This window comes from Anas platyrhynchos, chromosome 27 (genome assembly GCF_047663525.1).
Source record: "Anas platyrhynchos isolate ZD024472 breed Pekin duck chromosome 27, IASCAAS_PekinDuck_T2T, whole genome shotgun sequence".
NCBI lineage: Eukaryota > Metazoa > Chordata > Aves > Anseriformes > Anatidae > Anas > Anas platyrhynchos.
Genome location: NC_092613.1, coordinates 4,972,257 through 4,983,984, shown reverse-complemented (window position 1 = coordinate 4,983,984; position 11,728 = coordinate 4,972,257). Strand labels below are relative to the sequence as shown.

General features: G+C 56.4%; 1 protein-coding gene and 1 long non-coding RNA gene across 4 annotated transcripts in view; both read left to right on the top strand.

Moving 5' to 3' along the window:
• CDK18 (cyclin dependent kinase 18) overlaps positions 1-11,728 on the top strand; it is a 40,071-nt gene that overhangs the window by 6,466 nt on the left and 21,877 nt on the right. Inside the window, exon 1 of one of the 3 annotated variants that reach the window (XM_038168439.2) lies at positions 1,453-2,148. The exons of 1 other annotated variant lie outside the window; for it this stretch is intronic. The gene's annotated coding sequence lies outside the window, so the exon portion shown is untranslated. Of the gene's footprint in view, positions 1-1,452; positions 2,149-5,302; positions 5,420-11,728 lie in introns of those variants that run through there. One more of the 3 variants, XM_038168441.2, reaches the window with a different exon arrangement.
• On the top strand, positions 5,426-11,687 carry LOC119713968 (uncharacterized). The gene is made up of 2 exons (XR_005261119.2): positions 5,426-6,878; positions 10,212-11,687. It is a non-coding gene; the product is annotated as an uncharacterized lncRNA (long non-coding RNA).

The window sequence follows — 11,728 nt, the reverse complement described above, 5'->3', positions numbered from 1 at the left end:
CAGGTGGTCTGATGGGGCTGGAATGGAACAGCAGTTGTTGTGCCACGGGCTGCACCATGCTGGGAACGGCGCAGAAGCTTTGGAGACGTCTGCCCCGGGAGCCAGCTCCCCTCCAAAAGGGAGGAGAGGGCTGAGGATGGCACCAGGGGCATGCTGAGCACGGCCGGACCGTGGGGCTGCAGCAAACGCAGCAAGCGAGCCAGTTTGTGCAGGCGGTGCCCTAAAGGGAACGTGATGGCCAACGGCACACGGAGCTGCCGCTGACTTTGCAGCCCACATGACCGGGTACACATTGACCAGGGGTGAAGGCAGGGCAGGCTTCCACGCAGAGAGCCTGCATGTTGCACCTCCGGGGCTGCATCCTCTGCTGCTGCTCCCCAGGCCCTGCAAAGCAAAGGATGCGAATCCCCCGGTACAGGTGGGGCCACAAGGAGTAAGCTGCTCACCCCCTAGCCCAGGGGAAGGTGTCTTGTCCTTGCTGTAAAGTCATCGAGCCCCAGCTGTGCTCGGGGCAACGTGCCACGAGCTTGAAGTCCGCTCCTGGGGGGCAGTTCCAGTCCAGAGCCCGTTTGTTCAGCCCTGCTGGGCTGAGTCTCGGCTCACGTGCCCCCAAGATGAGCTGATGCCAGATATTTTGCCCCACACACAGAGCGTTACTAAAGGGTTTAGGTTTTAGCTGGGTGTTGCCATGGGACAGGTTTAAGTGAAGAAATAAAAGGGAGTTTTGAGCAGCCTGGAAAGCATCCCGGTCCTCCATGGGGGCTCAGCTCTTACGCTTCTGCAGTGCCATCTGTGCACTTCCCCGCTCCTCCGAGTGTCTCCCAGCAAAGTTGATGGTTCTAATATAGGAAATGAGAGTCAACAAGTCCCCCCGGACTCCCACGTTCAGAAAGGAAAAGGGAAAAAGGAGTTCTGGCAACAGCAGAACTAAATGAGCCCGAATTTGTCTCTTCTGGACAGCCTTCCTCGTGGACTCGCGTTGCCTGGAAGGAGCAGATCCCACACGCTTCCTGGGATAGGATTTCTCCCCAGAGACCTTGTGCCTCCTCTCTTCCTCCTCATCAGCTCTGCTCTGGCCCCTGGGTCTCTGCTCCCCGTGCAGATGGATTTTGTCCCCTCCCTGCCTTCCCCAGCCACGTTAAAACTCCTGCGCATCCCTCAGATCTAAGCATAAAACCCATTAATTACAAAAACTCTGCTGACAGACAGGTCGGTCTGCGGAGGGAGGGTGAGGATTAATATAGCCGGGGATATAAGAAATTAATTAGTTCCAGACAGACAACGTTGGCACCTCCAGTCAGCCTGATTTATTTCCACGGCCCGTCTATTTTTGGCAAACGGGGAATGTTTGGCTAAATATAAGGCAATAATAAATAGCTGGCGTGGAAGGTGAGGCTGCCACTGAAGACGGAGCCTCGCTGGAGTGACGGAGGCTGAAATTCCCGGGGCTGCCCTCGGGTGGGGACCACGCAGCCATCCCCCCCCCCCCCTCCCCGGATCTCCCCTGCACCGGGCACCGACTTTCGGCGGAGCACCGGCACCTCGGGGCATCTGCCCCGGGACGAGGAGGAAGAGCCCGGGGTGGGTGGAGGGGGGAAATTCCCGGCCCGCAGCATCCCGGCACGGCCCCGAGCGGGCTCTGTTCGGCCCCGGGTTGCGGCGGGGAGGAGCCAGCACCGGCACCGGCACCGCGCCGGGTCCTGCGGCAGCACCGCTCCGGCTCCGGCACCGCTCCGGTTCCGGCACCGGCATCGGTACCGGCACCGGTACCGGCACCTCTCCGCTTCCAGCACCGCCAGCGGGCACCACTCCGCTTTCAGCACCGGCACCGGCACCGGCACCGCTCCGGCACCGACCCCGCTCCGGATCCCAGCACCGGCCCCGCTCCGGTTCCAGCACCGGCACCGGCACCGCTCCGGATTCCGGCACCGCTCCGGATCCCAGCACCACTCCGGATCCCAGTACCGGCCCCGCTCCGGTTCCAGCCCCACTCCGGCCCCGCTCCTGTTCCCAGCCCCGGCCCCTCTCCGGTCCCGGTCCCGGTCCCAGCCCCGCTCCCCGCCCGGCCCCGCAGCGCCGCCCCCGCTCGGCCCCGGCCCCGGCGAGGCGGCGGAGGAAGGAGGAAGGAGGCAGCGCTGCCGCGGCCCGGTGAGTGCCGGGGGGAGCCGGGGGCGAGGGGGGGTGACGACCCCGAGCCGGGCAGCCTGGGCTCGGGGGCTGGGGCTCCCTCTTCTGCTTTTGGGGCTGTCGGGGAGGGGACGGCAGAAGTTGGAGATGCGGGGAGGGAGGGTTCAGCTCCGGACCAAGTGCAGCAGGGATTTCCAGCGGGCTGCTCGCTGCTGGAGGAGATCCCCGAGCGCCTTTCGGTGCTGAGCGTGGCTTCGGGAGCCCTACCCGGTGCTTTTCCTTCTCTCAGCTCCTACCCGCGTGTGCTGTTTGCTGGGGGGCCAGCACGGGTTTGGGGGGCGAGGGTTAGCCTAGAGGCTGCGGGGGGCACGGAGCTGGCTCCAGGAGCGTGGAAGTTCGTGGGGCTGCTTGCAGGAGCCACACGCTCTGCCCCTTGTGCTCCTTGTGCCCGTCGGTATCATCCATGTCCCTCCGAGGTGCCTGTTGCTGAGCCCCCGGGGTGAGGAGCAAGGAGCTCCCCCCAGGCAGGACCGCGGGGAGCTGCTGTCCCTGCCCTGCCAGCACCCGTGCCAGTCCGCCTTTAACAAACCAGCTTGTCTCTCCGTGAAAATAAACTGGGAAGAGCCTGCAGGCTGCTGGGTGCGATGGTGGCACGAACTGGGAAAGGAGAAAGCATCGGAGATGGGCCTGGGGCTGCTGGCATGGGGCTGTTTGTGCCCATCAACCAAATAAACCATGCGGGGGGCGTGCTGGGGTTGGAAGAGTTTGAGGGGGGAGCTTTGGATGAGCAGCAGGCAGAGAGCTGGTGCTCCTGGATGAGGTCTGTGAAAGGGCCAGTGCCTTCAGGCAGGACCTGTGTCCTGCTTTGATTTCCTCCTGGGTGGTAACGGGGCCGCACGTGGCGCTGCGATGTGTGCTAACACAGAGCTGAAATGGGGTAAATGCAAGCACAGCCTTGTCTTCCAGCCCCACATGGTTGTGGCAGGGCACCTGGGTCACCCCATCCGTGCAGAGGTCGTCAGAGGCAGCTCCGGTGCTCCTGGGGGGGTCCCCCTGATGCAAACACCAGGCTGTGGTGGCAGTCGGTCAGTTACAGTCATGGGGACACATCAGCAGTGCCTCACTCACGGGTCTCAAAGGATGTTCATAGTCCAGAGCATCCCTTCCTCCAGGAGATATGAGCACGTTGGTGGGACACAACACATCCAAGAGCTAGATGCAGAAAAGGAAGAGGCAGGGGTAGAAACTGGGAACCTGGCCTTGAAACTCTTTGTGTGTGAGGCATCCAGCTCTCTGTTTGCTCTGATTTTCAGACTCTCTTTGACTGTCATGCCAGAAGATTTCTGTGCCAGTTTTGGTGCCTGTACTGCAGGACCACTTCCTTCTGATGGGAGGGTTTGCAGAGCTCACAGATTTGTTCCCAGGCACCCAGACTTATGTACAGGATCTGAACGAAGATAATTAATAAATCAGCAGTGGAACAACCTCCCCAGCAATGACTGGGAGTTCCTCCTTTCTTAACTGCTTGAAAAAGAGAAGAAATGTTATGGCTGAAGAGCAGCACTCCAGTGATCTGACTGTCCCTGGCCGTGCCATGGATTCTCTCTGACCTTGGACCCGTCGCTGTACCCCCATGTCTGAGTCTCCATCTGTTAACACTTGACCTTGCTTTGTTCTCCCAGGTTTTCTCCCTGAGATCTGTAGAGCCTTGGGATGCTGGCAGAGATAGGCACGGAAGCATTAAAATACTCGTTTCAACTCCTGAAGGTCCCTTTCACCAAACAAGCTCCCTTTGTGGTCCCTTGAATGGACCCTCTACGTAGACTTCGCTGGCAAGAGCGTGACAAAGCGCAGCGAGGGTGTCCCATAGCCAGGCATCGCAGGTGACCGAAATGCAGCAGATATGCCCGTCCTCCTGGCTTCCAAAGTAGCTGTTTTAATGTCGTGTGCATTAAGGTATTAATGCTGCAGTTTCCACTCAAACCACCCCCTTGGTCTGGCCTTCTGGAGAGAAATCAGTGTTTGGTCATTCCTTGTAAACCCCGAGACATTCCTCTGGCTTCCTTACAGACCTGAGGTTTGGGCCAGGAGCTCTGAGAATCTCCAGAAAACCTGGGCTGTATGTTTGGAGTCACGTCCAAATGATTTTAGGAGTTGCCAGGAAGGTTTATACTCACTAAAGGCCTCCCAGTTCCTCATTCCACGCTCGGGAAAACCGAGGCAAAGCAGCAGCTCCATGGCACTGGCAGCAGGACAGGGACTCCGGGCTCTGGGGACAGCGACAGAGCTCAGAAATGCTCCGAGCCCAGCTCGGAGCGAGTTTCACTCTGGGTAATTAGTAAAACCCCGAGAGGTCAGCTCTGCCCCTGCTTGATGACGTGCCCTTGGTTCGCATCCATACAGACAGACAAACAAGAAAAGGTCTCCATTTAAAAGGCCCTTTAACCGCTTTGAGCAAACTCTGCCCAGGCAGGGGTTTGACCTGCTGAATTTGCTTTTCTCCAAATTAACTCACTTCTGCTGTTTGTAGAGGGAAAACTGATAGCAGAAAGCAACCTGTTGATTAATGTAGATGTGAAAGGCTAGATTACAATCGGGTGAACAATTAACTTTGCAGAGTCGATCTGTAATCAGATGAAGCATCTTTTGCTCTCTCTTACCATGCCTAATCAAGGTTTCTTTTCAGGTAGTGTTTTGCCCGCAGCCAGCACTGCTCATCTGCTGCTTGTTTGCTGAGCCACTCACAATCTCAGCTCCTATCTTTGTCTAGCCAGCCTGGCTGAAAAAGAAGCCAGTGCGAAATTGTTTTCAAGCCACAGAGCAGAGCAAGCAAGCCTCCAGAGATGGCTGGGGTTGGCCTGTGCTGCTGACACCACTGCAATATCTCATCTCCTTCGATTCCTTCTTTGCCTCCCTCCTTTCACGTGGCTTGTTTGTGCTCCATCTCCGATCTGAGATCGGTATTCTCTTGCCTTCTCTGTCTCCTTGTTGGTTTAGGGATGAGCTCCGAGCCACCACAATTAAGGCTCCACTTCTGCAGCCAGGCTTGGTGCTCTGCATTCCCACCGGGAAAAGCCCCCAGGGCTGATCCCTGCTGGACCCCTGACCCTTTTTGCACCTGAGCAGCAGCTGGGCTCCTGCTAAAATTCTCACTCCTGTGCTGAATGCTTAACAACCCACAGCTTTAAGAGCTGCAGGAACACAGGGCACAGAGCAGGAGCCCCAGGCTTTGGGGTGGTTGGATTTGGGCACTTTTTGCTTGTGATGTCTCTGTGCCACCATCTCCTATCAGGTACTGTCCATATCACACTAGGGGGCTGGGAGGATAAATAACTTGCAGAGTGCTCGCCCTGTGGAGCTGAGGGCTGTTTGACCTCTGTTTTCAAAGATTCGTGCTCCTTGTTTTTTTTTGGAAGCAGGTCTCCCAGAGCAGCTCAGGTGGGGGCATTTCAGAGCATCCCTGGCTGCGCACAGACCGCTGCGATCTGTCCCTGGGCCTGCTGCTGACCTGCTGGGAGCCCGGCCCTCTATTGTGCTTCCCTTTTATCTCCCTTTGTGGATTTAAATCAGGAGCATTTGGAAGCAGGGACAGCTTCTCATCGCTGCCTTTTGCACAGCAGTCCTCGGTCTCTGGGGCCAGCGTAATGAAAATAATCCATAACTCCAGCAGCGAATTTCTGATGCGGTGCCATCGGTGCCTGGTACCAGCCACCTCTGGCAGCGCCGTGGGAACACGGGGCATCATCGGAGCTGTTAGTGCCGGTGATGCACAGCAGAGGAAGTAAACAGGATGGAGCTGTGCGGGATTTGCTGCCCTTTTATTAGTATATGGAAAGGGAAGGTGAAGGTGCACGGCTTCTCTGTACCTGGGAGGAATGGCACTGCTAATGAGGGCACTTTGTGGCCAATTAATGGAGCATTTAATCCAATTATTGTGTTACTCTTCGTTTGCTACACCCATACAACTCACCCTCATGACACCCTCGAGCTGGCACTATCATCTTTGTTTATCAGATGGGGAAACTGAGGCCAGGAGCATATTCCTGGCCCTGTTTCCCAAACCTGAGGTCTAAGCAAACCTCGAAGATGTGCTGCTTTGTGCTGGGCTGTAGCTGAGAGCTGGGGTCTGGGGAGGTCTCCCAGAGGGACACTGCTGTGACAAGAATTTTATTTCTCTTCTGGGTACCTGTTCAGCCTTTCCTCACGACCTGACATGCAGGGAAATGTTTTATTGCAGAAGGCTTCTGCGTGAACCCGCTCCCCCTCCCTCTCTTTCTTCCCCAACCTCTGCAATGCCTGGCTGATTCCTTTAAAACAACCCCAAATTCCCCAGCTGGGGGCTTTGGAGCAGGGCAGGGGGCTGGGTTTGGCTGGGTTCACAGAGTGCTGCTGTGGGTTTGATGACTTTTAATTGGATTGCTAAATTAGAAAGAGGAGACTGTTGAAGCCGATCAGAAGCACTGCAGCCTCGGAACAAATCAAAATGTGCCTTTTTTGGGAAGCAGAAACACTCCAAGCCTTCTGCTTGTTTCTGCCATTTCTCTATTTTGATTGAAGCAGTTTATTTCCACTCTGTCTAGTTAATTACTTGATAAGTGTTAATAGGCTGGGACCACTTGGGGGCTGTGATTTATGATCCCCACTAGATTTAGCTGCACCCTCCCTCACTGTTGCTCCTCTGTCGTGCCCGCTTCTCCCCGCGCTGCCCACTCTTGGAGCCGTCTCTATTTTTAGTTGCTGAATCTGATGAGGTTTGTGGACGGGAGCCTTAACTCTGCGAACATGCACGCGCATACAAATTCATGTATGGAGGGTTTTTTTGTTGTTTCTTGTGCTCCAGCATGGAGCACCCCTGAGAGCCTGGTTTTACGCTGCCTAGAGTGGCTTGAATTATCTGGGGGAAAGCTTCTTAGGCTGGCAGCTTATGCAATGAGCCTGTGCTGGAGCAAGTGCTGCTGATCTGTAGGTACCAGAGACGTAACTGGGGGCCTACGGGGGTCTACAGTAGCACTTCGATTCCTCTTTTTGTCTTTCAGACTCTAAAATTGCCCAGAGAAGCTGTGGGTGCCCCATCCCTGGAAGTGTTTAAGGCCAGGCTGGGTGGGGCTGGTGGGAGGTGTCCCGAATTGGGTGATCTTTAAGGTCCCTTCCAGCCCAAAGCATTCTGTGATTCTACAAAAATCTGGTTTGAAGGGTGTTGTAGCTGCTCAGGTGACCTCTTTTTACCCAGGAAATGTCCTCCTGCTGCACCTGCCTGTGTCAGTGTGTTAAACTGCTCCATGCCACGCTTCACCAGGCACCCGAGTGCAAGTCAGGGGACCCACAGCAGCAAAGGGCATGGTGATTTTGCCGCCAGCTAAGGCTGTGAGCATCGCAAATCCTCTCCAGTTTCATTGTAGGATCTGTGCTGTGATGTGTGCTGTCACCTAGATGGCACGGAGGGCTAGAAGCTACCCGCTCGTTTCTGCAGTGCCAGCAGCGCCGGTGGCCTGGCAGGGAGTGTGCTGCCAAGGCTCAGGCAGGGTCTGCTCCCAGAACGCCAAATCAAGGCAGCCAGGCTCTATAAAGAGCAGAATAGAGAAGGAAATGGTGCTGAGGTAGTGGTCTGGAGGCCGGATCCTGTGCTAGATGTCCTGGATGCTTTTCCTGGCTCTACCTGCTATTTGGGTTTGGGTGAGTTCAGTCCCATCCCATCTCCGAGGGGGGATAGTGGCCAAATTCACTGCTTGGCTGAGGTATCAATGAAAGGCTTGGCTGCCCTCAAACAAAGTCACCAGAGGGGTGAGGAACTGCTCCTGTGTTACTTCAGGCACAAAAACCTTTCCAGCATCTGTTCTTCATGCCTCAGATGGGAGCAGTGATTTAAGAGCAAGGAGAATCTGCTACGGATGTTCCCAAGGGCCGGTCAGCTTGTAATTATTAACTAACTACTGCACAGTAATTGCTGTGCCACAGCCTGCAGGAAGTACGGGCGGTCAGGAACAAGCTGTATCTCACAAATCCCAGCCTGCTCTTATCTGTCCTTTGTATTTTGCCCATCCTGGTGGTATCGGACTTGCAGCCCTGCCCGTCAGGCTCCCAGGAGGGACGTACCCAGCTGGGTACCTCTGCCTGCTCTTTGCTTTCAGTGTTTGCAGCCAGGGGACTGAAGGCCAGTGTTCATCCAGAGCAGGGAGCAGCTGCATCCCAGGCGGAGGCAGCAGGGAGAGCCTCTCCTGCAGGTCTGCCAAGGTCCTGCTTGAAGAAGACCACATCTAGGGGCGAGCTTTGCAGCCCTTGTGATCTGCCTCTACAACGGCAGCATTGATACCGTGTGTTTTGGGAGCGTGGCACTGGCCAGAGGAGGGAAACGAGCAGCCCTGGAGGCTGAAAGCCTCCGTTTGTCCCAGGAGCAGGTTCAGGGCTGCCAGCAGAGCTGCACCGGGGAGACTGCCCATGATGGCACTGAACATCCTTTGGGGTCCCAGGGGACCCTGCACAGCCTGTGTCACCCCTCAAAGCAGATGGAACAGGGGCAGGACCCGTGCAGAGCCCATCGGCTGGCACAGCCCTGGTGTATTTTGCTTTTAGAGGAAGAGCAGGAGTCTGAAACGCTGCCCGGTGCGGAGGAAACCTCTGCAGGGCCAAGCCACACTGCAGGCTTGTGTGGTCGAGGCAAGAAACCCCAAAGGGACGCCTCAGACTGCCCCAATCGGAAGAGCTAAGGGGTTTGTTTTTCCGCCTGTTTGGCTTTTGATGCAAGGCAGAAAACTGCTCTGACGTGGGGTGGAGGTGGGGAGGATGGGCTGCCGGGGCTGCCGCAGGCTGGATGAAAAGTCCTGCTCAGCACCAAGGGCTGTGGCTGCGGCTGTGGCCGAGGGGATGTGGGGACACAGGGACCAAAGCCGCAGCAGCACGGTTTGAGCATTGCATTTACCAGGTGCCTCCAAACTGTTTTCAGCCCTTCAAAGGGGCTCAGAAGGGCCGGGATGGTCTGGGGCACCTGGGCAGCCTCCCAGCACCTGGGTTTTTAGGCAGCAAACTCTATTTGCGATGTAAACCGGTGTGTGTGAGACAGGATGAAGAGGGGAACCTCACCTGCTTGGGAGCCTGGAGGAGGCAGAACCAGCAGTTTTAATGCTTTTTGGTTGTACCCAGCACCAGCAGCACAACCCTCCCAGCACCATCCAGCCTCCTGCTTCAGCAGTAACCCCGAGAGCCCCTGGAGCAGCACCAGCAGCAGGGAGGAGCTCTCCTGGGGGCTACCCTGTCCCTAGGGACCCGGGGCTGGGGTGTGCTGTGCTGCCCAGAGCTTCCCAACCCCAGGCTGCAGCTCCACGGGGATGGGAACGCGTTTCCTCTGCGCAGGAGGTGCGGAGAAAAAGGCCCACGTCGGTCGTTTTAATTCCCTGAAAGCGTGGCACAGTATCTGAGGGAGAAGGTGTGTTTTTATAAATTCCCATTAGCAGCGTGTGTTCTATTTAAGTACTTAATCCCTTCCAATCCCTTCCTATTAACGATTAATTGTGCAACTAATCGCGCCATGATAGCGGCACTGCGGGCCAGGGGGTTGCGGTGGGCGCAGGCCGCACAGGAGAGGAGAATTGGGTGGGAGGGGGCGGCACGGCTCAGCTGACGGCCTGCCGTGTGAACACCAGCCAAATCTCCTGTCTCTTTGGGTCTCAGGATTATAATCCTTCCTTATCTCGAGCGGTTTCTGTGAGGCACACGGCTTATCGGCTTGCGAGGCAGGAGAGGAGCAGGGCTGAATACAAGTGAGAGAGCTTGGAGTGCTCCTGCCTGAGGTAGTCCCTTCTCATCTCCCTTTCGGAGCCTGGAGCCCCCTGAACTCTACCAGCCTGTTGCCAAGCACCACGTGGAGGTGTGGGCGTGCTCTGATTTTGGGGGGATATGTCTGAAATCATTTCGGGCCTTCTGGTATCCTACAAGAGGCCAGGAGGATGCAGGCCGCAGTGCCCACTCCTATACTTCCCTAGCAGTGCCAAGGGCTGGTGGGCCCAGCCGTGTGCTTTCCTGCAGAGATCTCCCTCCCTCCCTCTCTTCCCCTCTGTTTATCTCATTCTGCACTCTGTTATCTCCCCCAGCTTCCAAGATTCGTGCAGAAATGCCTCGAGTTTGTCAAGGACGGCAAAGCTGGGGGAGCCCAAGCCAGCCTGCAAAGAGAACTGCAGGGGGGCCGAAAGAGGAGCAGGGAGGGGGCTTGGGAGGGCAGAGATGGGATGGGAGGGGAAAACAAGGCTCAAAAAATAGAGATTCTGTTAAAAACCACCAACGGCACTTGCTTTGTCTGCCATTCTCGTGACTGACTCCGCAGCTTTCAGGACGCCAAGCTGGGGCCTGGCTTGGCAGAGCAGACGTTATTTACAGTTTAATACGGAACAAGGTTTATCTAAACAGTGAGCGCTCGCTGAGTTCCCAGATATGCATGAAATGTTGCCCTCCACGGGGAAGTGAGCAGAGGTTCGCAGGCACTGAGGCATGTTTAATCTGTTTATACATCTGAGAGATCTCCCTCTGGTACCCAGGCAGGTCGGCGTGGGGTTTAGCACGAAAATCTGTAGTGGTGGGGGTTAGCTGCAGCTGGATGGGTTCCTCTGAAGGACAGTGGGGTTCCCTGGAAGGCAGCACCTGGGATGTAGCGGGACAGTCCGGGCTGCTGGCACGTCTCGTCCTGGGCTGCCAGGAGATGTCAGGACATCTGGGGACATGAGGATGAGGAGCAAAGCACAGGGAGCTCGCAGCATCTCGCACCAGCCTCCTGCCTTTCTGCTCTCATGGCTCTTCCTCTGGAAGCTGGTGGAGGGGGGTGAGGCTGTTACTAAGAAGGGTTTTGGGGTCTGGGCACAACCTGGTTGGCAATCCCCAGACCTCAGGCATGTGGAGCTGCCCATCTCCTGGCAATTTCTGTGCTCAGATCCCATCTGGAGCTGCACCACCTGAGGACTAGCTTCATTTGCTTGCGCCGGTTGTTCCCTGAGACATTTGCTACTGTGAAAATCTGTTTGTTTCTGCGTTATTCCTTCCCTGCGTGTGGCCCAGACAATGTCTGGGTTTTGCTGCGCTGCCCAGCCCCTGGCTCTTTGCAAAGTGCTTCATGCGCAGAAAGAAGGCACGCGGCGTTCGTGCAGCTGTATCAGCGCTGAGATCTGGGAAGCCACGGGAGGAGAGGAAGAGGAGAGGAAGGGACACTCTGCTCCCCTCAGAGCCCAGGGAGAAGCTGCCAGCTTCAGGAGGGGCTGAAAGGGCTCACAGCATCGCTGCTCCCATCCTGGAGGAGATGGGGATGCCAGGAGTAATTACAGCCCGTGCTGTGCTTTGAAATCCTCCGATTCCTCGAGCGTTGGCTCTTTGTGCTCCTACCTGTGTGGCTGCGTCTCCGAGCAAGAAACGCACAGGCACACGTGCGCAGAGCCCTCCGAGGATGGGTGCACAACTGGTTTAAGATTAAATACCAGATTAGCGCAATCCTTGGCAGGGAAGCAGACTTGCAGTGTTTGCTCGCTACCTTGCTATCATGTGACTGTTCCGGAGCTTTAAATAAAACAGATTTGAAACCCTGCTGCAAGGAGTTTTATGTGCCTAATGCCGAGCAGTGGGACCG